A 27,763-nucleotide genomic window follows, 5' to 3' on the forward strand; every position below is an offset into this window, starting at 1 on the left:
CTACACCTGTAGGTTTGATCCCATCTCTGGCTAATTAACTGCACCTGTTTAACTTCTGCATCCATTTTAGCCTTTTGGGGATTAAGTAAAAGGCAATGGTTAGTTCCCTAGAAACTTGTTCTCATGACTAAGAAACAGTTCAGAATGCATTTGTTAGTGACTGAATCCATAATCTTATATTCACATATGAATATAAAGTGCACCAATTTGCTTCACCCTCCCACTCCTCTATTTGGTAAGAGGAATTAACTTTGCATGTTTTTCTAACATTTGTTGGAACCAACATGATGAATCAATAGCACCAATAGAAGCTGGATGAGAAGAGAAGCTCTAGAATCATTTTATCATTAGAATATATATATATATTCTTCTTGATTTACATCCTGTCTCTTTTTTCTTGAATTTTCTTCTTAGGAAAAGTTCATGTTTTAGGAAACTAACATCAAAGGGAAGCTCTGAATGCTGATTCTGCATTAGACAGGGAAAGGGTTGTTATTACCATGGGTAATTCATTGTTATTAGTTTCCTCATTCTTACCCATTTGAGGATCAAAGGCTTCGTTTAAGTCATTGAACTCTGACCCCTTACAAGGCAGCACAAACTTCTGACACTAGGCCACCAGGCCTTCTGTGTTCTTGTTAAATATATAATGTCATAATGTACATGCTGTTCTTTTGACTAGAGTAATGACATCTACACTTCTGCTTTTAATAAGAATAAGACCCCTTTATAAATACTGCCATTAAACATAGACTAGTTCTTCCACTAGTAGCAGATGCTCTTTACTGATGGTTGACATAATTTTTTGGTTTCCAAACCTAGGTCTCAGTCCTATCCTTGCAAAAAACCAAGTTGAACTTTATGTCTTCTGTTTACCAGAGAAAGAGGTTAGTGTCTCTCTATACAAAGAAAAGTAATTATTAGCCATACAAGAAAAGTGTAGGTACTATATTCCATGCAAGGTTGATAAGCCACTGGAGTGAAAAAGAATTGCCTTTTAATAATGAAAACAATCCCTGATCTTTCACAGAAAAGGTATCTAGGGGGAGTATAAAAGCAATCAGATAATAAACCTATTGAAAATCAGTTTTAGGATCATCAAGAGGTTTGCTATGCTTGGCTTCTTCACATGGTCATAGTTTGTGGGAGAACTTTAACCTTATTTGATGCAGTAGATGCATGTGTTTGTCTAGCTTATTGATATAGTATGAAGGAAAGGTTCTCTTGGATGGGCCAAATTGCTTTTTCTTTTATTGATTATTTTATGAAATTGGGATTGCCTTTCTTTTTAAAATAGTTAACCAACTTAAAATTGCAACCCTTGGAAAAACAAGAATTATGTTTGGTGAAATTTGACCCTTCATTTTTTTTTTTAAAGATTTTTTTGATGTGGACCATTTTTAAAGTCTTTATTGAATTTGTTACAATATTGCTTCTGGTTTATGTTTTGGTTTTTCGGCTGCGAGGCCGAGATCTTAGCTCCCCAACCAGGGATCGAACCTGCATCCCCTGCATTGGAAGGCGAAGTCTTAACCTCTGGACCACCGGGGAAGTCCCAACCCTTCATTTTTTTTTTTTTTTAACATCTTTATTGGAGTATAATTGCTTTACAATGTTGTGTTAGTTTCTGCTGTATAACAAAGTGAATCAGCTATATGTATACATATATCCCCATATCCCCTCCCTTTTGCGTCTCCCTCCCACCCGCTCTATCCCACCCCTCTAGGTGCCAACACTTCATTTTTAATAACTGAAAATTTCTCATACATTGATGTATTTATGGTATGTTTTGCTAAAAAGGCTCTGTGTTAATGGTCATTTGTTATGTGACAGAAAAGAGCATACTTAATATTATTTGCAGTTCCTAATTTTTTTAACACTAAAGGTGCTTTTTTTGACATTTAGCGTCTCTGCTTACATGAGCCACTATATCTGTGAAGTGTTTTGGACTTAAAGAAACTTTGAAAACAGAGGCATTGATTAAAATTCAAAAGTTTTAGTTCCCCAAACACCACCCACTGGTTACTTAAATTTTATATTGAATCCATACAATGTTTATAATGCAAATATATTCAAATTTTTCATATTTTGATAAGAATAACATTTATAATTCTCAGAATGCACATATATTCCAACCATGCCAAGATAACACTTGTGTTCAAACAACAGTAGCTGGTCTGACGTTTAAAAGAAACACTTGCTAGCTGAAGGAAATTCCTCTTGAGGCACGAACTGGAAACCATGTTGAGTACGCTAAGTGATTCCATCTGACCTGCAGAAAATCACTGTGGGTTACATTTTCACTTAGCACATATGTCACTGACAAAGCCAACTGGCTGGAGTAAGATTTTTGAAATGGACATTTCTGGCTGAGCTTGGAAGGCTGCATTTTAAAATGTGAAACATAAAAAACCCACTATTCACTGGTTGCACATTAAAAGCAAATGGCCAGAGGAAACAAGATGAACTATAAAAAGCTCATAGGATAAAAACATTAAATTTTGTGTACAGTTTTAATTTATTCTATTTGTAGTATGTTTAAAAATAATTATCCTTAATATAATAAGCCAATGTCCCTAAAAAAGCTAAATGATTTACAATCAACCTCATATTACAGAGAAGGATACATTGAATAGCTTAATAAAGAAAAGATTTTGGCATTGTTCCTTTTTTAAATGTTTATTTGCAACTGTTTATAGATTTCATACTTATTGAGTGAAGACTTGGAAAATCGATGTGAATCAATGTACTTTTGTCCTTTGAGGAAATGCAGTCTGGGATGGAAAAAACTCCAAACTTGAAGCAAAAATTTCTAAGTTCGAGTCCTTGTTTTGCCATTGATTCACTTTGTCCATATAAAACGTACTCTTTTAGCCTTGGGTTTCCCTCAAAATATGGTTATGTGTTTCCCTCATCCTGTCATTGTCAGTAATGAACTGTTATTTAGAAGTGGCTTAAGCTCCTGGTAAGAAAGCCGTTTTTGTAGATTCAGGGTATTGTTTTTACAGTGCACACTAACTGAACTGGTACAGCCAGAGCTTATGAACCACATGTGGCACTGAGAGATTGTTGAGTATTCAGTGGTTACCCAAGCCATTTTAAGTTAGCTGGGTTTTACGATAGGCTTCTTTTGTGAAGCTCTTTCCTAGATACTGTTAGGGTTATAAGATAAATAAATGCTAGTGTCTTAGCCCTAAGAAATAAAGGAAACCAATGTAAGAAACAAACATGAGTTTACATGCTGAATTGTGCCGGGTACCTTGCTGGTTATTGACAGACCTCATGTAATAATCTATATCAGTGGAAGACTTCACAACAGCTTTTATTCAGTGCTTACTATGTGCCAGGCATTTTGCTGGAGTTGCATAACTGTAGTTTATTTTACAGATGAGGAAACTAAGCTTTAAAGAATTTCCTTAAGAGCATATAGTGCTAAGTGGCAGGGTGCACATTTCATGCGTGCATTGCTTCACAGTTGGGGGCAACATATTTTCAAATGAAAAGAGTTTGAGAGTTAGGTATCATGACATAGTTAAAAAAAGGGCATATTTCCATGTTGAGGGATGATCCGAGTGGATGCCACTGATACTTTCTGACTGACCCACCCCTCTTTTGCCAAATGGGAGAAATTCTCTGGTGTTGGGATGTTCGGGATATTCCCGATTGATCTACCCTTGGAATTTGCTTTGATGTTCGCCTGGGTCCTGTTGTTAGACTGAGTCTTCACCATCACAGTGATTCCTATTAAATATAAAACTACTTTTTACACAATTGTGTCCATAAACATAAAGACTAGATTTAAGGAGTTTTGAGCACCATCATATTTATGAAATGTGAAGATAATTGGTTCTCAGGCAGGCACACTGTGATTTAATAGTAAAGAAATGAGTTCTATGTGATACCTTCTTTTATACATATATTATTTGCAATATTGTAGGTTATCCAAATCATCTGTTTACCAATTTACGTTTAATCTTACAGCAACTCGTACTAAACAAATGCCAACGCCCTTCTTAATTCTGAAATTAGCATGGAGTAATAACAATTAATTGAAATACTCTAAGCTCACCTTTGAAATGCAAGTTATAAAATTTCACTTGTCTAAGGATAAGGGAGAGAAATCATGTTTTATAGTTTTGATTTAGACTAAGAAATTTGTTTTACAACTACAAAATTAAAGTCATGTACCTTTTTCTAAAGTATAAGAGAAAGACCTAAAGTCTCTTTTATAAGTTTAACAGTACTTTTTGCACATGCAATTTCTCCTGTCCTGGTGGCAGTTACCAAATGATGGCTTTTCAGCATCAGACAGAGCCTACTTGGAGCCCCACCCCTGCTGGTGTCGCTTTCTCTGTTAAGCCTTTCTTGTCTGGCCTGCTGGTTTGGTTATTTCTCCATTTCTATTTCTACAGAATTTGTTTATACCTTACCTTTAATTATTGCATGTATTAAGTTATGGTATAAAGATTTGTTTTAGTATTTCTTGACCCCAGTATTTGTTTCTTGAGATTAGGACTATATTTTATTCATATTTTTAGTCTCTAGTACATAGCCCAGTCTCAGACATACAGCAAGTAATTAACATCTGGATTGAATGAATATGATAATTATATTTTGATTTAAAAAATATGTATAAGATTGAAATCACCAAGTACAGTGAACCCCATGCAAAAAGTATTTATTTTAAAATATTTCAGTTTGAAATTAAAATGTGTTCTTTGGTTATTTCATTTTAACAAGAAGAAAAAAAAATTAGGGGAAACTGCTTTCTACTGTGGATGTTATGTGCTTGATTAAATAATTCCCTTGCTTTTAAATTACCCACTTTTGTTGTTACAGAAAAATTGTAGAGCACTGGAATTTTGGAATAAATCTAGAGTGCTTCAGGCAATTCATGTAGCTGAAGATAAAGGTTTTGTACTGTTCAGATACTAGAGTAATTTTTAATTGCTTATAACCTCTTAACATTTTTTAAACGATCTTACAAACCTTGCCAGAGTTGCTGTTCTTCATAGAGGTATGTGGCAAATTTGAAAATGAATTTGTGTTTGAATTTTAAATAAGGAAATTATTTTGAAAAGGGAATCATGTTTGCATTTGAGGAACTTGGAGGTGATGAAAATAAAAACAACTATATATCTATTATCTATGTATTCATTATATATATATATATATATATTTAAAAGAAGTGTTCTTGGTTAAAGATTAAATACACTGTAGGAATTTTAACCTTAAGAGGAAAATATTGCAATATATATATAGAATGAAATTGGGCAGTCTTTGTAAATGAAAGGAAGCCAGTGTGTAATTAGTGATAGCAGACACTATATGAATTTGAATATAATTTTAGCCTCTTATTCTATGTAGCATGGACTCTATTGAAAATTGAAACTTTTTCTTATTTCTTATTGTGTGTGTGTGTGTGTGTGTGTGTGTGTGCGTTTCTGTCTAAGGAGTCAAAGACTTATGCACATGTCTGTTTGTTTACAGGAATAATAGAGATTATGTGGAGTTCTCCTTAAATTTTTTTTTCTCTCTTTTATAACCAAGGCATCAGATTGGTTTGTGGTTGAGTTTTGAAAAAGTCTAGGCTACCATAATGGTGGAATTGGGTGACATCTTTATTATCCCATGAACTGGAGGATCAGGATCATTGGCCTTGATTTCTATGCTGTTCTGTAGGTCCTGCTAACAAGGAGTTCTAATGACATTGAAAATGGAAGAATAAGATGCTTCATCATCATCTCTACCATCATTGCCTTAATTTGGGATTTCTCTGTTTCTCATCTGCATTGCTGAAAGAGCCTCCCTGCTGCTCTGTATGCCTCTTTATCTTGCTCCCTAGGCTCCCTGTTTCATTCTTCCTTCCATTCTTCATTCTGCTGCTTTAGAGTAATCTCTCAAAGCACAAATCTTATCATGTCTTTGACCTGCTTAAAATTCCTCATGGTTCTCATCACCTGTGAGAATAACAAGGCTTATATAAGTCTCTGGCCTGCTTAACTCTCTGATCTGATCTTACTTCAGACCCCAACTTAAAACAATACTTTCTCATGCTTCTGCATGTACAATAAAATATACTTTACCTCAGTTTTACATTTAGCCAACTCCTACTCTTTCAAAATTCAATTCAGGCTCACTTTTTTGGTGGGAGGACTTTGAAACCAATTACACCTACCTCTTGTCTCATCCCCCAGTCCTAGGTATGCCTTTTATGTGAAACTATAAGACCCTTTGTGTGCTTCTATCATGACACTTACCACAATGTCTTATAATTTTTTATTTGTCTGTTTCTTTCACTAGACTATGAGTTCCTTGAGATCAAGAACTTCTTTTATCTTTTCATCTGTGATGCCTGACAGGACATCTATTTATTTAGAATCCTAAAAACTCAAAGATATGTTTAGTATTTATTATATTTGAGTCTATTTTGCAAATAGCTACTGGTCCAAAAGCTAGTGCCACTTTGTAGTAAAACAAGTAGTAACGATTGTCAATTTGATTTCTAACCTCTTTATATTTGGTAAATATTTGCTCTTATCTGTTAACATAGGTTTAAGGTTGACTGAGGCATATTTAAAATTAATTTTTCCTCCTTTCTTGATGTTTCCTTAGATGGGTCTTCATGTGTGTAAATGTGGTGAGTGTGGTATTTACTTTTGAATAGGAGTTTTGTGATTGTTCACATTTATATTTTAAAAATTATAATGTGAGACATTTATTATTTATGATAAAAACTACATTTAGTGGGCATATTTTATGAGAGATTCTGCTAAATTCTTTGTATACAGTATCTTATTTAATTGTCAAAACAATCTTGTCAAGTCAGTGTGATTAAACTTCATCATACAGATGAGGAAACTAATGCTTATAAAATAAAATTTCTTGCCTGAGTTTACACAGCTATTAAGTGATAAGCTATTAAGAGCTGAGGTTTGGACATGGGTAGATCTGACTTGTAGACCGAGTTCTTAACTATTCTGTCACCTGTTGCATTTATGACTGTGATTGCAAATAATAATTTGAAAGCCATAAGTTCATTTCAAGTTTTTAAAAACCTTCTTACAGTGCACATTTTCAGTTAGGATTAACTTGATAGTACAGTGGCAAAATAATGTGTTAAAATGCCAAGTTTTACTGGCTTTTTATTCCATTAAAATATATTAATAGGTTAAAATTAGATTCTCCTTCTCTTCCCTTTCCTCTCTCCTCCCTCTTCTCTCCTTCCTCTCTCCCTCCCTACTCCATCCCTCTCTCTTTCTCTCTCTCTCCTCTGTAACTTATTTGTTGAATAGATTGAATTGTTTGTCCTGTTAATTCCCATAGTCTAGTTTTTGCTCATTGCATCCCCATGGTGTCCTTATTTTTTTAAAATAAATTTATTTGTTTTTATTTTTTTTTGACTGTGTTGGGTCTTCGTTGCTGTGCGCCGGCCTTCTCATTCTCTAGTTGAGGCGAGCGGGGGCTACTCTTCGTTGTGGTGTGCAGGCTTCTCATTGTTGTGGTTTCTCTTGTTGTGGAGCACGGGCTCTAGTCACGCGGGCTTCAGTAGTTGTGGCATGTGAGCTCTAGAGCGCAGGCTCAGTAGTTGTGGTTCACGGGCTTAGTTGCTCCGTGGCATGTGGGATCTTCCTGTGCCAGGGATAGAACCTGTATCTCCTGCATTGGCAGGCGGATTCTTAACCACTGCACCACCCGGGAAGCCCCCCACGATGTCTTATGGATGTGTTCCTCTGTCCTTCAAATTTGTAAATTTGTAGTTAGATCTAGAAGCTTTATCAGATTCAGGTTTGATTTTTTGGCAAGAAAACTTCACAGCTGGTGTTGTGTACTTCTTCTATAAGTAGGTACATTATGCCAGGTTGTCTGTCTTTGTGTTGTCTGTCTTTGTGTTGTCAATAGCCATTGATGATCATTGCTTAGATCATTATTTTATTAGAGATTCAAAATTGTTATATTCTGATTTTGTCATTTCTTTATTATGTAAATACATCTAAAAGAATAGATCTTTAATAAATTATAAACTATTTGGTTACCCAGAGATACATTTCATATAGGAAAGGCAGGATGAATGCTTGGTTCTCTTTTGTTTTCTAAATACAGAGTTGGTTCCTTAGAACCCTCCAAAGATGACAAATTAGTTGTTATTTTTTGTTATTTGCATATTGTTATGAACTCATGGATTTATATATTTGATGCATTTTAATTTATTGAAGTTGTTATTTTTATTAATGCTAAAAATAATACCATACCATTTTTGGCCAAGGGAACCTTTTCAAGTTGGTTCTCCCGAGCCCTTTTGACAGAGCTCCAGTAGTCCCTGTCAGCATTTTTGCTTTCTGTTATGAGATTTTCCAGCCACATCTTGTATGTTTCCCCTTCCAGAACTGGAATAAGTCATTTTTTTAAAGGAGCATATTTCTTTTTCTTGGTGGGAAATGGCATTTGAAGATCACAATCTGGGTGCTAATGGTGCTGATTGCTCCTGGTTAGTTATTGCTTCTGGTTTGTTTTGGTGGATAGAGCTAGGAAATACATAAAAAATTTTGAAGATAAAATATATTATAGGTTCATATTGGTACTTCCAATTCATATTCAGAATCACAGGATTTACTTGTCCTCATTCATCTTATATACATACACGTGCATGTGTTCTGGAACAATTTTGGGAACACTGCCATAGTCACTGGTTCTCAGACTTTTTTTCTTTCGCAGGATAACCAAAGCTGCAACACACTTTCTTCTGGCTTTGTGGCAATGATTTTCTGGCTTTGGGGCAATGAGAACCTATAGGTTCTCATTGGTGAGTGTCAGTGCAGTTTGAAAAACTATCCTTACACTCATTCCTTTGAGAATTCATACCCCAGAAGAGGAAAATTTGTCCTGGGAATTCTCCTCAATATTTTGTAATAACTAAATGGAAAAAGAACTTGAAAAAGAACAGATACATGTATATGTATAACTGAATCACTTTGGTGTACACCTGAAACTAATACAACTTTGTTCATCAGCTATACTCCAATATAAAATAAAAGGTAAAAAAAGAAATTTAACCAATAATTAATAATCTTACAAAACAAAACAGGAAAAAGGAGATTTTTTTTCAGGAGAATTTTGGATATTAGCCTGGGAGATCATTTTTTTTCTTTGTTTTTTAAAATTTTTTATTGGAGTATAGTTTATTTACAATGTTGTGTTAGTTTCAGGTGTACAGCAAAGTGAGTCAGTTATACATATACATATACCCACTCTTTTTTAGATTCTTTTCCCATATAGGTCATTACAGAGTATTGAGTAGAGTTTCCTGTGCTATACAGTAGGTCCTTATTAGTTATCTATCTTATATATAGTAGTGTGTATATGTCAATCCATGGGAGATCATTTTTAATGAATTTTTAACTGTTAGATGGTGTCAGCTTTAGGGTTTAAGCAAATACACAGATCTGCTTTGTTAGACCTTCTTGTGCGTTACAGGTATATCTTGTAGGTCATTTAAAAAAATTTTTTTTTCTTTTTTTAAGTCTTTATATTGCTTCTGTTTTATGTTTTGGTTTTTTGGCTGCGAGGTATGTGGGATCTTAGCTTCCCAACCAGGGATTGAACCTGCACCCTGGCATTGGAAGGTGAAGTCTTAACCACTGGACCACCAGGGAAGACCCCTTGTAGGTCTTTTATTGATAAGTACTGCAAGATTAGAGAAATCTCTTCACACTTCTAATATTATGCAGAACAAAGAAGAGGGTGTAAGAGCCATACAAAATATGTCTTTATATTATCAAGAGTGAATGAATACTCAAAAACTTAAACAATTAAACATAGACTTACTGTATGATCCAGCAATTCCACTTCTGGGCGTACACCCAAAAGAAGTGAAAGCAGGGACTCAAGCAAATATTTGTATACCCATGTTCATAGTAGCATTATTTACAATAGCCTCCAGAAGATGGAAGCAATCCAAGTGTCCAATGACAGTTGAGTGGATAAACAAAATGTGTTATATACATATAATGGAGTATTAGTCAGTCATAAAAAAGAATGAGGTACTGATATATGCTACAACGTGGATGAATTTGAGGGACATTATGCTGAGTGAAATAAGGTAATCACAAAAAGACAAATGCTCTGTGATTCCTCTTATATGAGGTTCCTAGAGTAGTGAGATTCTTAGGGACAGAGAACAGAATGGTGATTTCCAGGAGCTGGGAGAGGAGGTGGTGGGGAGTTAGTGTTTAATGGCTACAGAGTTTCAGTTGGGAAAGATGAAAAAGTTCTACAGATAGATGGTGGTGATGACTGTGTAACAATGTGGATGTATTTAATGCCCCAGAACTGTACATTTAAAAATAGTTAAAATGGTAAATTTTATATTATGTATATTTTACCGCAATTAAAAAAAACACATACAGCATCAAAAAAAAAAAAGCAGGATGAAATAAATATCAAAAAGCTGTGATAAGAGTGTTAATACGGTATGTAGTTTGTTTCGAGTCCTTAAAGCCTTCAATCTTTATTTAGTTGAGACAATTAAAAATAAAACAAATATTAATTTGAAATAAAAATCTTATTAGCTGGATTTGATTATCTTCATCCAAATTCAGAAACTTTTCATTTCCTTTATTCTAGAAGATACACTCACAAAACGAAGAGGAAGAACTTTTGTGTATCTTCAAGTCTCTTATTTCAAGGCTATACTTGATTTTGGGTCAGGGGTATGCTGAGGGCAGTGAGGACAGAGAATTAAAATTGAGAATGAAAGAAAATTTAGGCTTTATTTCTTAAACTGTTTTAAAGAAGTAAGTAGTTTAGATGCTTGGAAAGTTGCAATTAGTGTGTCCTTCAAAAGAAACAGGAATAACTTTTTGAATTAAAATTGTCTTTAGGATTTTGACTTGTAATTTAAACATAAAAGATTTATTTTCTCTACATCAGAGTTTCTTACCCTTGGCACTGCTGACAGTTTGGTCTGGATAATCCTTTGTTGTGGAGGCTGCCCTGTGCTATTGTAGGATGTTTAGCAGCAATCCTGCGCTCTACCCATTAGATACCAGTAGCACCCTCCACCAACCAGTGTGACAACCACTCGGGGGACAAAATCACCCCCGCTGCTCTCATTATAGGATTAATATTAACAAAAATTAAGGACTATATTTTAGGTATAACTTACACATCTCTTTTCTTCTCTTATCACAACAGTTAGATCTGAATCAGAATTTAATATATGTATGTCCCTTTTGAACAAACCATGAAAAGTCATAAATTCATAGATTAGCCCTTTAGTACTATACATTTTTTTTCAGAGGGAGTTACCAATACCAAGCTTTCTGATTTACATTTCATACTCAAATGTTTTAATTATTGCTTTAAAATTACTTCTGTTTTAAATTATAAAGGCCACATATAATTTGCACAAAATTTGGAAAAATACAGAAGATTATTAAGAAGAAAATTTAAATTACCTTTAATCTTAAAATTTAAATATAAACAGAAATACATGAACTTCTAAATCAAGTATTGATGAAAATGCAGTGTGATTTTAGTGAACATTTAGAGACACTAGATTAAAATAGAATCCTCCCTTTTTGGGGTAAAAATGGCAAACAATGACTATAAACAATTCTTGATTTTTTTAAAAAATAAAGGTGCTAGAGCTCACCAGTATTTTCACTTAGCTTAATTTTGACTGAATTGTATAAATAATTGTGGTAGCATTTATGAGGATATCTTTGAGATTATAAAAGTTTTGTTTATGAATGAATTATCCATTTGAGAGATTAACATTAATTTCCTCATACGTGTGTAAAGTACCTTCTTATATAACACTCTAAACCTTTCAACTGTTCATATATAATATATAGCCTGGGTGTACATGTTTATAAATGTGTGTGTATATATCTATATATATTTGTATCTGTTTCTAATTTTATAAACAATAAAATCTAGGTTTGAACAGAAGCCATAGTCTTTGCTATATAATTGAAAAAACATGTGTTTCCATGTAGGCAAACCTAAGGAAAGTAGTAACTCTCAAACAATTCTTCTGTTTAGAAAATGCTTTCAGGACTTTACATGTTAAATCCATAATTCTATTACAGTTATTGAATTTTGTAATGAGAAACATTTGTTCATTGACTTAAACTTTTAACAGAATTTAACAATTAGAAATTTTCCAGAATGATGCATGCTGTGTATATTGGAGAAATAGAGGAGATTGAGAAATGAGACATTGTCTGGAAAACTGAAATAATCTTCTTTTATTATCAGATTATAATATAAATCATATTATGGCATTGATAGTTTAGGTGGCTATTGAAATCTGAATCATGGCATTGATAGTTTAGGTGGCTACTGATGATGCTGAAATGTTAATTTTTTGTTTGTATTATTTTCTTTTAGAATGTACCATAGCAATTTTTTTGTGTGTGTGTGGTACGCGGGCCTCTCACTGTTGTGGCCTCTCCCGTTGCAGAGCACAGGTTCCAGATGCACAGGCTCAGTGGCCGTGGCTCACGGGCCTAGCCGCTTTGCGTCATGTGGGATCTTCCCGGACCGGGGCACGAACCCGTGTCCCCTGCATCGGCAGACGGACTCTCAACCACTGTGCCACCAGGGAAGCCCGCAAATATATTTTTATAAATTACAAATAATCTGTTCAGAATGTTACTTACTTTATCTAGGAGAGAAGGAGTTTTCATTCTTAACTTTTTGCTTTCTCATTTTGGAGTCATTAGAGATTTATTGACTAACGGCTTATTTTGATATTAAAGCATTATGAACTTTCTATAAGGAAAGTTTCTATTGTGTTTCTTACATTAATTTATATTTTTGTTAGACCAACCATTTTTTTTAAAATGAAAGCTACTAGTATTGTATAACTGACATCCCAAAATATGAAGTCAGTAAAAAACTATTAAAATATCTTAGATGGAGAGTGTGTTTGATTTAAGAGGGAAAAAACAAGACAGCTGCAGATGTTGTTTCTTCTTCTTGTGTTAAAGATATCTCCTAATAAAGGCTACTAACTTTGAAATCTCTATTGTCTTTCCAAAGACTAAGAAAAACATTTTTTTGATTGCAAGATTTGCTTATGTGTCTGGTACTGTCCCAGGTTCCTTCACATGTTTCCATTTAGTTCTTGAAACTACCTGCAAAGTAGATATTATTCCCATTCTACAGATAAGGAAATTGACAAGAGTCAGAATTCTATACAGTTATATATATTTGTACATATTTATAGGTATATTATGTGTGTGTATGTACATACACTTATATATACATATATACACACATATATATTAAAAGATTTGAAAATTTCAAGGTTTAAATATCATAATGGCAATCTCAAGGGAAGAGAGAAAAATTAAGTTTTCAGGAAATACTGAAGTTTTTCAACATTCATTGTATCATCGGATGAATTTTTTTGAATGGACGATAATAGAAGTCATGGTTTTATTATGCAATCTCATTTTTTTCCTCCTTGACTTTGTCATTGCTGATATATTTTGGTTTTGAATTTGACATGTGGCAAGTATATTTTAATATTTTGTTAGATGAATGCCATCAAGTAAGGAATTTTATCTGTTCTCTCAGATCATGGATCCCAAGAAGAGTATGTTTTACTTTTTTGGGAAATGAGAATTTTGTATTTGGCAGCATTGGATAGTTTAAGTGGTATCACTTATTTTTCTGCATGAGAATATATTTTTCTATTCTTTCCTCTTTCTTTAAGACAGGATTCAGATCTGAGGTAAAAATTTGAAAATCCACTTGAGGTAGGTCATTAAGGACTTGACTTTTTCTTCAGCAGGAGGTGGCAATCTTAGCACATTTACTTCTAATTAAAACCAGAACCCAGTGTTTCACTAGGGAATTTATTATTACTTTTAAGCAATGAGTATTTTGAACTTGGGAGTGGAGTTTTCTCTTATAAACCTTAAAGTTCATTTGGGCCTCAGGATTTAAAAAAACTGTTGACTGCCCATTGTGCATTAAAAAGGTTAAAAGTCATCATTTTAATAGTTAGTTTTGTGGCATTCTCTTTCATTATAATGCTTGTTTTATGGGTTTTATAAAGGTGTATTAAAATGCAGCAACTTCTGTTGGAATGATGTTAAATTAAGTTCTTGGCTTCACTGGCAACTTTTTTGTCCTTTATAAAATTGATTAGACTTTTAAAGTTATACACATGACTGAAGATGGAAATATTTGTGCACTGGCATATATTATATAAAGTAACTGAGGTTGTGTGTACATATACAGAAAGTGAAGTAGAAAAGTGGAGGTGCTTACCTGGGCAATTCAAATTCTTTACCAAATTTACCTGAAATAATTGGCTATTTTCTCTTGTTATACAAACAGTTTCTTTTATTTTTCACTTTACTTTGTGTGACTAGAAACGGTATTAACAATTATTTATTCATGAACTTTAGATATATAGCTTTTCTTGTGTGTGTAATGAAACTGCTTTAAGGAATATTTTTCCTTATTACTCTACTACTATGTTAATTGCTTACAGATTAGAGAATATAGTTAAATGAATAAAAAACAATTATACAGCGGGTTACTGTTAAATTTTATGACTAATTGTGATTATTGACTTTTATATATTCATTTATATACACATATATGTTTTATTTATTTATTTTAAATATTTACTTATTTGGCTGCACTGAGTCTTAGTTGTGGCACACGGGATCTTTTTAGTTGGGGCATGTGGGAACTCTTTGTTGCAACATGCGTGATCTAGTTCCCCAACCAGGGATGGAACCCAGGCCACCCCTGCACTGGGAGCATGGAGCCTTAGCCACTGGACCACCAGGGAAGTTCCTATATACACACATATACTTTAAACCAGGGGTCCCCAGCCCCTGTTCAGAACCTGTTAGGAACCGGGCTGCACAGCAGGAGGTGAGCCATGGGCTAGCGAGCAAACTTTCATCTGCTGCTCCCCATCGCTCCCCATCACTCTCATTACTGCCTGAACCATCCCCCACATCGCTTGCATTACCAACCTGAATGATCCCCCCCCACTTCCCACCCCCGGCCGTGGAAAAATTGTCTTCCACGAAACTGGCCCCTGGTGCCAGAAAGGTTGGGGGACTGCTGCTTTAAACAAAATGGGTAATACTGTTCATTCCTGGCCATTTTGCCTTATAAATTGTGACTGTCAGTGAATATAAATCTACATCCTTTTTAATGGCATAGAATTTGTGTTTTATGCATACATATAAGTTGACTGTTGAACAACATGGGTTTGAACTACAGGGGTCCACTTATACTTGGATTTTTTTCAATGAATACATACTATAGTACTACACAATTCTTGGTTGGTTGAATCTACTCATGTGGAACCATGGATATGGAAGATTGATTGTAAAGTTAGGCTCGGAGTTTAGACTGTGTGGAGGGTCGGTACCCCAACCCCTGTTGTGTCCAAAGGTCAACTGTACATCATAATTAATTTCTGTTGGTATATACACTATCTAATGCTTTTAATATTTTCCTTTTTATAAATCATTGAATGTATTTGTAATTCTTTATATATTTATTAAAAACATAAATATATTGTTATATTTTAAAAAAAGAATAAAAACGGAAAGCCCCGTTTTTATTTCCTTGCTGCCTATGAAATTTTACTCCTCTCTCAAGGTAAACAGTTTAGTGAACAACATTGCAATTGCATACATTATTCAGTGCATTTATAAACATATTTGGTTTTGTTTTATTTTGTTTTATGTCAATGGGATCACTCTCTATATGTTCATCTATAATTTGCTCATTTCATTTACATGGATATCTTTCCATGTCCAAATGCATAGGCTTACCTCGTTCTTTTTTTTTTTTTTTTTTTTTTTTTGCGGTACGCGGGCCTCTCACTGTTGCGGAGCACAGGCTCCGAACGCGCAGGTTCAGTGGCCATGGCTCACGGGCCCAGCCGCTCTGCGGCATGTGGGATCTTCCCGGACCGGGGCACGAACCCGTGTCCCCTGCATCGGCAGGCGGACTCTCAACCACTGCGCCACCAGGGAAGCCCGCTTACCTCGTTCTTGTATGGGCTTCATAGAATTCTTTTTCTTTATAAATTTATTTATTTAGTTTTGGCTGCACTGGGTGTTTGTTGCTGCTCTCGGGCTTTCTCTAGTTGTGGCAAGGGGGGACTGTTCTTTGTTGCGGTGCATGGGCTTCTCATTGCCGTGGCTTCTCTTGTTGTGGAGCACGGGCTCTAGGCATGTGGGCTTCAGTAGTTGTGGCACGTGGGCTCAGTAGTTGTGACTCGTCGGCTCTAGAACACAGGCTCAGTAGTTGTGGTGTACAGGCTTAGTTGCTCCATGGCATGTGGGATCTTCCCCGACCAGGGCTCAAACCCATGTCTCCTGTATTGGGAGGCGGATTCTTAACCACTGCGCCACCAGGGAAGTCCCCATAGAATTCTATATATGGGTATTTCATAATTTATTTAGCCATGGAGATTGCTTCCAAAATTTACTATTGTGGACAACCTCATTTTGCATTGGCTCACTCTGCTTTGATATATAGGCTCAGAGTAAAGCTCACAGGTGACTAGTCCATTGGACTGACTGTGACATGTACTTTATTATTTACATTTTATTACACTCAGGAGTACAGTTATATTTGTTGATCTTATGATGGAGAATAGAGGCAGTTGGCTAAACATTCTAGAAAATTTGCAGAGTTTGATCAAATAAGTTGAGCACAGGAGTTTCCTCACTTCCGGTACTACAGTTATCTAGTACATTCTTTAACAGTCATTTTAATTAACCTTCTCACTGAAAGCCCATTTGAGTAATGGAAGAGTTCCAGAAAGCTACTGAAGAAAAACCATAGCTATTAGCAGGAATGAAAAACCAAGATTCAGTCAGACAAATATTTTTTGAATGCTTATTATTCCTTCCATAAGGATCTTTCCACATGGCTGGAGAGATGAGAGTAACATACATCAATCTGATAATGATACTAAACAACAAAAGTCATCGTGTAATATTTTCTTCTGATTAATTTTGAACCCAGTCTGGGAGCTGGTGGACTTGAACCACAGGTATTCTACTCTTGATGGCCTTTAAGGTCTTTATCATCTTCTAGAGAAATAATGTTGTTATCACTTGTTTCTGACTTTTGTTGGCTGTTTACCATGTGAAAATAAATTGATAAAGATTCCAAATGTATCAGGGCTTTCTAGGTAGGCTACTCAGCATTAGTGTTTTTTCAAACTCTTATCCTGGTGAAGATCAAGTTCAGTAGGAGTCTGGCATTTTCATGGCTCAAATGATATTTTATAGTCAGTAGAAACAGGGCTTCTCTAGAAGTGGCATCAGTTAGTATATGATGAGGTGAACGCATTTCCTCTCTGTTTTCTCCTTGCTTTTCTTCCCTTCTCCCTCATCCTTAAGAATAAAGAGGTATTTCATGTACAGAGGGCATTGTTTTATTTCATGAAATAAGTATAGCCTGCCTAAGGATAGATGCTTTTTGTCTGCTTCTGGAAGGAAGACTATAAATCAGCAATTTTAAAACTTAGGTCATCATTTTTCCAAAAGCGTTTTAATGTATTTGCCTTCTTGCCAAGGTTCAATTTATATGTTTGGTAATGGATTTTTAAAAATGTTTGCTTGAACTTTGATCTTTATACCTGTGGAAGAGCCAATCATTGGTGGGGCCTGAGCTTCAGGAATGGTGGGAAGTTTGATGGATGCCTGCCTCCTCCATTAAAAAAAATTTTTTTAAGTGACGTGTTCATTTTGGAAACTTTGGATGAGGTTTATATGAGAAGGGAAATAAAATAATCTCTACTTGACACTAAGAGCTAACTAATCATTATGACTACTCTAGTGTATTTATTTCGCCTTTTTATTTTGAGTTTTTATGTCATAAAACCAGATTCATATTGTATTTACTCTTTCTTTTTTAAGGAACATTTATTTATTTATTTACTTATTCATTTTTTGGCTGTGTTGGGTCTTCATTGCTGCATGCAGGCTTGCTCTAGTTGCGGTGAGCGGGGGCTACTCTTCGTTATGGTGTGTGGGCTTCTCATTGCGGTGGCTTCTTGTTGCGGAGCACGGGCTCTAGGCACGCGGGCTTCAGTAGTTGTGGCACGTGGGCTCAGTAGTTGTGGCTCGCAGGCTCTAGAGCTCAGGCTCAGTAGTTGTGGCACATGGGCTTAGTTGCTCTGCAGCATGTGGGATCTTCCTGGACCAGGGATCGAACCCGTGTCCCCTGTGTTGGCAGGCGGATTCTTAACCACTGTGCCACCAGGGACATCCCTGTATTTACTCTTTTAAGGTCTTTTTCTCGCTTAACAATATCACAAATATTTACCAAATCAACAAATATTCTACTGTAATATAATTCTAAATGATTATAGAGAATTCTATGATTTACCACTGTTAAATTTTGCCTTTAAAATATTTTGCTTTTAAAAATACTGTGGTCATCCTGAAACTTGTATGGAACCAGAGAAGACCCCAAGTAGTCAAAGCAATCTTGAGAAAAAAAGATCAAAGCTGGAGAAATCATACTTCCTGAATTCAAACTGTATTAAAAATATATAGTAATCAAAACAATATGGTATTGACATAAAAATCGGTATGTAAATCAATTGAACAGAATAGAGAGCTCAGAAATTAATTTATGACAAAGGAACCAAGAATACAGAATGAGGAAAGGATAGTCTCTTCAATAATGGTGCCGGAAAAACTGAATTGCCACATACAAAAGAATGAAACTGGACCCCTATCTTATACCATACACAAAAATCAACTCCAAATGGATGAAAGACTTAAATGTAAGACCTGAAACCATAAAACCCCTAGAAGGAAACATGGAGGGTAATCTTGATGTTGATCATGGCAATGATGTTTTGGATTTGGCACCGAAAGCAAAGGCAACAAAGAAAAAATAAACAAGTGGCATATAACACTGTATAAGTTTAAAGTATACAGCATGAATGATCTGACTTACATGTACTGTAAAATGATTACCACAGTAAGTTAACATCCATCATATGATACAAAAAAAAAGAAAAAAGAAAAAAATATATTTTTCCTTGTGATGAGAACTCTTAGGATCTACTCTCCTAACAATTTTCAAATATTATATCAATAAAACTGGAAAGAATAAAAAGAACACTTTTTAGCACCACAAAAAATCAAGAGAAATAGAAATGCTAGAAATTTTGTACCCACAGAAAAGTTGCCTGATGATCCAAATTGAGAAGCAAGGAGTAGCTAGCATACATTTTTATTACTGAGAAAATGATGACCATTCAGATTTGCTATTTCTGTCACATTTTTGGATAAATTCTTTGGAAAGAAAAGTGGGTGGGGCCAAAGGTGGACCTTTCCTTTGACTGTATCATTGAAATTATTATAAAAAAAATGTATCCATGAGATTAGTTGCAAATTTTAAAATAAATAATCACTGCCTAAAAAACCCCCCAAACCCCGCCAAAACCAGGTGGGATTACATCAAACTAAAAAGTTTCTGTACAGCAAGGGAAACCATCAACAAAATGAAAAGGTGACCTGTGGAATGGGAGAAAATATTTGCAAATCATATATCTGATAAAGAATTAATATCCAAAATATATAAAGGACTCATACAACTCAATAGAAAAACCCCCAAACAATCCAATTTAAAAATGGACAGAGGAACTGAATAGACATTTTCTCAAAGAAGATATCCAGATGGCCAACAGGTACATGAAATGTGCTCAATAATACTAATTATCAGGAAAATGCAAATCAAAACCACAATGAGATACTGTCTCACACCTGTTAGAATGGCTATCATGAAAAAAGACAAGAGACAACAAATGTTAGTGAGGATGTGGAGAAAGGAGAACCCTTATTCATTGTTGATAGGAATGTAAACTGGTGCAGCTACTATGGAAAACAGTATGAAGTCTCCTCAAAAAATTAATAATAGAACTACCATATGATCCAGCATCCCACTTGTGGTTATATATCCAAAGGAAATGAAAACAGGAGTTTGAAGAGATACCTATACTCCCATGTTCACTGCATTATTCACAACAGCCAAGTTATGGAACAACATAAGAACCATCAATAGATGAATGGATAAAGAAGAAGTGGTAGATACATATAATGGAATATTATTCAGCTATGAGAAGGAAGGAAATCCTGCTATTTGTGACATCATGGATGGATGTTGAGGGCATTATGCTAAGTGAAATGACAGAGAAAGACAAAATGCTGCATTCACTTATGGGGAATCTAAAAAAAAAGTTAAACTCATAGAAACAGACAGTAGAAATTCTAACAGACACTCAGAGAGAGGTTCAAATACTGGTAATTATGACCACTGTATTTTTAAAATTTTCTTATTTTAATTTAGCTTTGTTGAGGTATAATTAACATATAAAATTGTAAGATATTTAAAGTGTACATCATGGTGATTTGATATAGGTACACATTGTTTAAGGATTCTCCCCATTTCAAGTGGCATGATATATTTAAAGTGATCAAAGGGAAGAACCTACAACCAAGATTACTCTACCCGGCAAGGATCTCATTCAGATTCCACAGAGAAATCAAAAACTTTACAGACAAACAAAAGCTAAGAGAATTCAGCACCACCATACCAGCTCTACAACAAATGCTAAAGGAACTTCTCTAAGTGGGAAACACAAGCGAAGAAAAGGACCTACAAAAACAAACCCATAAAAATTAAGAAAGTGGTCATAGGAACATACATATTGATAATTACCTTAAATGTGAATGGATTAAATGCTCTAACTGAAAGACACAGGCTCACTGAATGGATACAAAAACAAGACCCATATATATGCTGTCTATAAGAGACCCACTTCAGACCTAGAGACACATACAGACTGAAAGTGAGGGGATGGAAAAAGATATTCCATGCAAATGGAAATCAAAAGACAGCTGGAGTAACAATACTCATATCAGGTAAAATAGACTTTAAAATAAAGAATGTCACAAGAAACAAGGAAGGACACTACATAATGATCAATCCAAGAAGAAGATATAACAATTATAAATATATATGCACCCAACATAGTAGTACCTCAATACATAAGGCAACTGCTAACAGCTATAAAAGAGGAAATTGACAGTAACACAATAATAATGGAGGACATTAACACCTCACTTACACCAATGGACAGATCACGCAAAATGAAAATAAATAAGGAAACAGAAGCTTTAAATGACACAATAGACCAGATAGATTTAATTGATATTTATAAGACATTCCATCCAAAAACAGCAGATTACACTTTCTTCTCAAGTGCGCACGGAACATTCTCCAGGATAGATCACATCTTGGGTCACAAATCAAGCCTCAGTAAATTTAAGAAAATTTAAACCATATCAAGCATCTTTTCTGACCACAACACTATGAGATTAGAAATGAATTACAGGGAAAAAAACATACAAAACACAAACATATGGAGGCTAAACAATACGTGACTAAATAACCAAGAGATCACATTAGAAATCAAAGAGGAAATCAAAAAATACCTAGAGACAAATGACAATGAAAACATGATGATCCAAAACCTATGGGATGCAGCAAAAGCAGTTATAAAAGGGAAGTTTATAGCTTCACAAGCCTACCTCAAGAAACAAGAAAAATCTCAAATAAACAATCTAACCTTACACTTAAAGGAACTAGAGAAAGAAGAACAAACAAAACCCAAAGTTAGCAAAAGGAAAGAAATCATAAAGATCAGAGCAGAAATAACTGAAATAGAAACAAAGAAAACAATAGCAAAGAGCAATACAACTAAAAGCTGGTTCTTTGAGAAGATAAACAAAATTGATAAACCATTAGCCAGACTCATCAAGAAAAAGAGGGAGAGGACTCAAATCAATAAAATTAGAAATGAAAAAGGAGAAGTTACAACAGACACCGCAGAAATACAAAGCATCCTAAGAGACTACTGCAAGCAACTCTATGCCAATAAAATGACAACCTGGAAGAAATGGACAAATTCTTCAAAAGGTATAACCTTCCAAGACTGAACCAGGAAGAAATAGAAAATATGAACAGACCAATCACAAGTAATGAAATTGAAACTGTGATTAAAAATCTTCCAACAACAAACAAAAGTCCAGGACCAGATGGCTTCACAGGTGAATTCTATCAAACATTTAGAGAAGAGCTAACACCCATCCTTCTCAAACTCTTCCAAAATATTGCAGAGGAAGGAACACTCCCAAACTCATTCTATGAGGCCACCATCACCCTGATACCAAAACCAGACAAAGATACTACAAAAAAGAAAATTACAGACCAATATCACTGATGAATATAGATGCAAAAATCCTCAACAAAATACTAGCAAACAGAATCCAACAACATATTAAAAGGATCATACACCATGATCAAATGGGATTTATCCCAGGGATGCAACGATTCTTCAATATATGCAAATCAATCACTGTGGTACACTATATTAACAAACTGAAAATAAAAACCATACGATCATCTCGATAGATGCAGAAAAAGCTTTTGACAAAATTCAACACCCATTTATGATAAAATCTCTCCAGAAAGTGGGCATAGAGGGAACATACCCCAACATAATAAAGGCCATATCTGACAAACCCACAGCAAACATCATTCTCAGTGGTGAAAAACTGAAAGCATTTCCTCTAAGATCAGGAACAAAACAAGGATGTCCACTCTCGTCACTATTATTCAACATAGTTTTGGAAGTCCTAGCCATGGCAATCAGAGAAGGAAAAGAAATAAAAGGAATACTAATTGGAAAAGAAGAAGTAAAACTGTCACTGTTTGCAGATGACATGATACTATACATAGAGAATCCTAAAGATGATACCAGAAAACTACTAGAGCTAATCAATGAATTTGGTAAAGTTGCAGGATACAAAATTAATGCACAGAAATCTCTTCCATTACTATACATTAATGATGAAAAATCTGAAAGAGAAATGAAGGAAACACTCCCATATACCATTGCAACAAAAAGAATTAAATACCTGGGAATTAACCTACTTAGGGAGACAAAAGACCTGTATGCAGAAAACTATAAGACACTGATGAAAGAAATTAAAGATGATACAGATGGAAAGATATACCATATTCTTGGATTGGAAGAATCAGTGTTGTGAAAATGACTATACTACCCAAAGCAATCTACAGATTCAATGCAATCCCTATCAAATTACCAATGGCATTTTTTACAGAACTAGAACAAAAAATCTTAAAATTTGTATGGAGACACAAAAGACACAGAATAGCCAAAGTAGTCTTGAGGGAAAAAAACGGAGCTGGAGGAATCAGACTCCCTGACTTCAGACTATACTACAAAGCTACAGTACTCAAGACAATATGGTACTGGTACAATAACAGAAATATAGATCAATGGAACAGGATAGAAAGCCCAGAGATAAACCCATGCACCTATGGTCCACTAATCTATGACAAAGGAGGCAAGGATATACAATGGAGAAAAGACAGTCTCTTCAATAAGTGGTGCTGGGAAAACTGGACAGTTACATGTAAAAGAATGAAATTAGAACACTCCCTAACATCATACACAAAAATAAAGTCAAAATGGATTCGAGACCTAAATGTAAGACCGGACACTATAAAACTCTTAGAGGAAAACATAGGAAGAGCACTCTTTGACAGAAATCCCAGCAAGATATTTTTTGATCCACCTCCTAGAGTAATGGAAATAAAAACAAAAATAAACAAATGGGACCTAATGAAACTTAAAAGCTTTTGCACAGCAAAGGAAACTACAAACAAGACAAAAAGACAACCCTCAGAATGGGAGAAAATATTTGCAAACAAATCAACAGACAAAGGATTAATCTCCAAAATATTTAAACAGCTCATGCAGCTCAATATTAAAAAAACAAACAACCCAATCCAAAAATGGGCCGAAGACCTAAATAGACATTTCACCAAAGAAGACATACAGATGGCCAAGAAGCACCTGAAAAGCTGCTCAACACCAGTAATTATTAGAGAAATGCAAATGCAAAATGCAAATGAGGTATCACCTCACACCAGTTAGAATTGGCATCATCAGAAAATCTACAAACACCAAATGCTGGCGAGGGTGTGGAGAAAAGGGAACCCTCTTGTACTGTTTCTGGGAATGTAAATTTATACAGCCACTATGGATAACAGTATGGAGGTTCCTTAAAAAACTAAAAATAAAATTACTATATGACCCAGCAATCCCACTACTGGGCATATACCCAGAGAAAACCATAATTCAAAAAGACGTGCTAAAAAAAAAAAAAAAAAAAAAAAAAGACGTGCACCCCAATGTTCATTGCAGCACTAATTACACTAGCCAGGTCATGGGAGCAACCTAAATGTCCAACGACAGATGAATGGATAAAGAAGATGTGGCACATAAATACAATGGAATATTACTCAGCTATAAAAAGGAATGAAATTGGGTCATTTGTAGAGACATGGATGGATCTGGAGACTGTCATACAGAGTGAAGTAAGTCTGAAAGAGAAAAGCAAATATCGTACATTAACGCATGTATGTGGAACCTAGGAAAATGGTACAGATGAACTGGTCTGCAGGGCAGAAATAGAGACACAGATGTAGAGAACAGATGTATGGACACCAAGGGGGGAAAGTGACAGGGTGGTGGTGGTGGTATGATGAATTGGGAGGTTGGGATTTACATATATATACTAATATGTATAAAATGGATAACTAATAATAACTTGCTGTATAAAAAAATAAAATAAAATTCAAAAATTCAAAATAAAAAGGGTTTCCCCCCCATTTCAAACACATCCATCAACTCACATATTTCTCTTGTTTTTGGTGAGGACATCTAAGTTCTACTCTCTTAACAAATTTTAATCATACAGTACAGTGCTATCAACTACATGTTTTACATTAGATCTTCAGGCCTTATTCACTTCATAGTTGAAAATTTGTACCCTTTTACCAACCTCTCCCTATTTCCTCTATCCCCAGCCCCTAGCAGTTACTTTTCTACTAAAATCCTAGGACTTTTTTTTTTTTTCTAAAATTCTAAACTGTGGGGATCATGGTAATGTTTGACCAGGGCTCCCTGACCTATACAGGCCTCTGCTATGGGGGTGATGGCTAGTCCTGGTGTCTGAGTGATTCCCTGGACCCAGCAAAAGGACCGCATTTCCCGAGCCCTGAAGAAAAGGGCTAACATCCCAAAATATGGACTCATTTTCCACTCTACCTTCATTGGTTGAGCAGCTGCTAAGAACAAAGGCTGCATCTCCTGATACCTGGCAAACAAATGCAGTTTTGCCTCATGAATTGATTGCTTCTCTGAGGTACCCACCAGTGTGTTTGGGGAGAAGCTTCTAGAACAAGTTGAGGAGCAGCCGTCCTTCTGTAAGACTGGATAGATTCCACGAAATAATCTGGATGTCATGAAGGAGGTAATGGTTCAGAGGAAGTGGCTGCTGAGATTACTAGGAAGCTGGAGAAACAGGAGAAGTAATGCTTGAAGAAGGAAAAGAAATGGCTGGCTGCAATTTCCCTGGCATCTTCAGAAAACAGTAGTAGTACTCTAGAGGGGTGTTGAGGAGATAAGTGAAAGTCCCAAAAAGAAGCAAAAGCAAAAGCCCTAGGAGACTCCGTAGGAGAATGGAATAGAAGACCCATCCGTCTCCTTCTCCAAACCCAAGAAAAAGAAATCTTTTTCCAAGGAGGAGCTGGTTAGTAGTGATCTTGAAGAGATAGCTGGCAGTGGAAGTCTTCCCAAGAGGAAGAAATCTTTGCCCAAAGAGGAGCCAGTTAATGACCCTGAAGAGTCAGGAAACAAGAGTGTCCCCAAGAAAAAGAGGAAATTCTCTTCCAAGTAGGAGCCACGCAACAGTGGACCTGAAGAGGCCGCTGCCAGCAAGAGCAGCAGCTCCAAGGAAAAGAAAAAGCTCCGAAAGCTGTCCCAGGAAAATGAGAATGGACATTTCCCTAATGGGGCATAACTTGCAGAGATATTTCTCAATCCATCCCCTATAGTCCAATAAAAGTAAAAACATTTTCAAAAAAATCCTAAGACTAGATACTGAGACAAAAAGCTTTTGATACACATTATAAACTGTTTTATGTCAGGGAGATGGGCCAAATATATCCTTTTCTCAGCTATGTGTAATGTCTGTGCCTACATCATGTATTATCATTTTTTAAAAATTTCAAAATCTCCACTTAATGGGCAAAAGTGATCTGTTAAATTTTCATAATTTAAAATAGTAGCAAAAAATATTTATTGGGCACTTGCCAGGTGCTACCACCTAAGACTGTGCTAAGGATTTAACCTTAACTTTCTCATTTAATTCTCAAAACAACCCTGTAAATCAGGTCATTATTTTCATTTCAGGCACAAGAAAATTTAGGCTTGGCAAGATTAAGCAATTTGCCCCAGGTTGTGTCCTGTGAATGATTATTTTAACCTTGTTCATTTACTTAATGGGACAAATACTTTAATTTTTTATGATGTTAAACGTTTTGATCTTTTTTGTTTTGGCTTCTGATCTTTGTATCATTCTAATGAAGACCTTTCCTATACTACGATTCTAAAATATTTTCATATGTTTTCTTAACTTTTCTGGAATTTAGTTTTAAGTATCGTATATAGTAGGGCTCTAATTTAATTTTTTTCCCAAGTGTATACCCTGTTGTCCAAGCACCATTTGTGAGTATTCTTTTTATAATTTGAAATGCTAATTTTCTTATATGCTGAATTCCCATATAATCTGTAATTTGCTCTTAGACTCTATTCCTTTCCCTTGATTTATTTGTCCATAGATAGTGTATCTATAAAGAATGCCAATACTGTATTTAACAAATGTAATGTATAGTATGTTTTGATATGTGAGAGGAGTAATCATTCTTTATTGATCTTGTTTTTAAATATTTATAGGTTATTCTTGCTTTTTTTATACTTTCCTTTCAGGTTTGAAAAATAGTTTATTGAGTTCCATGAAAAAATCATGCTGGAATTTTGTCTGGCATTGCATCAAATCTATAGATTATTTTAGTGCATAACTGACATGTTTATATATTAATTCTTCCCATCCAGGAATATAATTTAGCTGTCCTTTTATGTCTTTTAGTAAAAATATTACTTTTTATCTATATTAGTTGTTTATTTGTTTGTTATAACCTCCCTGCGTCTTTCCTTCCTTCTTTCCTTTCACTTATGTACCAAGTATGGTGGTAAACAATATGGTGCTAAGTATAGAAGTCTATGGCTTCATTAAGTTTGGAAAGGGAAGTACACAGTCAGTAGATAATCATAGAAATAGGTATAAAATCACAAGTGCTATGAAGGAAAAGATGCCATGATAACGAGGGTATATTTTAGGTGTATATTGCCTAATTTGGCCTTCCTAAGGAAGTTAAGATCTGAAAGTTGAGTTAGAGTCAGTGTGTTAGGAACTTAATTGCTTTGGTTGCTATTGTGAATGGCATATTTGTAACAACATTAAATTTTTTTTTTGGAGGGAATGGGAGGAAGTCTGGGAATATAATGTTATGTTGATAGTTATTTTTCTTGCTACACAAAAGATAATATTCTGCTCTATTCTGGCTTCCACTGGTGTTAAGAAGTCAACTTTTAGTCTAGCTGTTATTCTTTTGCTAGTTAATCTGTCTTTTCTCTATTGCTTTTAAGAAATTCTCTTTGCCTTTGGTGTTCTGCAGTTTCTCTGTTGGGTATCTAAGGGAGGATTTATTTTTACTTATCCTATTTGGAATTTATTTGGCGTAA

The 27,763-nt window shown here is 35.0% G+C and overlaps 1 protein-coding gene, 1 non-coding gene and 1 pseudogene across 7 annotated transcripts in view; all 3 read left to right on the top strand.

Moving 5' to 3' along the window:
* BBS9 (Bardet-Biedl syndrome 9) overlaps positions 1-27,763 on the top strand; it is a 477,322-nt gene that overhangs the window by 48,669 nt on the left and 400,890 nt on the right. The gene's annotated exons all lie outside the window — the stretch shown is intronic.
* LOC136128489 (nucleolar protein 56 pseudogene) lies at positions 18,836-25,979 on the top strand (annotated as a pseudogene).
* On the top strand, positions 25,054-25,139 carry LOC136128628 (small nucleolar RNA SNORD86). The gene has a single exon (XR_010656218.1). It is a non-coding gene; the product is annotated as a small nucleolar RNA SNORD86 (small nucleolar RNA).

Source organism: Phocoena phocoena, chromosome 9, assembly GCF_963924675.1.
Source record: "Phocoena phocoena chromosome 9, mPhoPho1.1, whole genome shotgun sequence".
Lineage (NCBI taxonomy): Eukaryota > Metazoa > Chordata > Mammalia > Artiodactyla > Phocoenidae > Phocoena > Phocoena phocoena.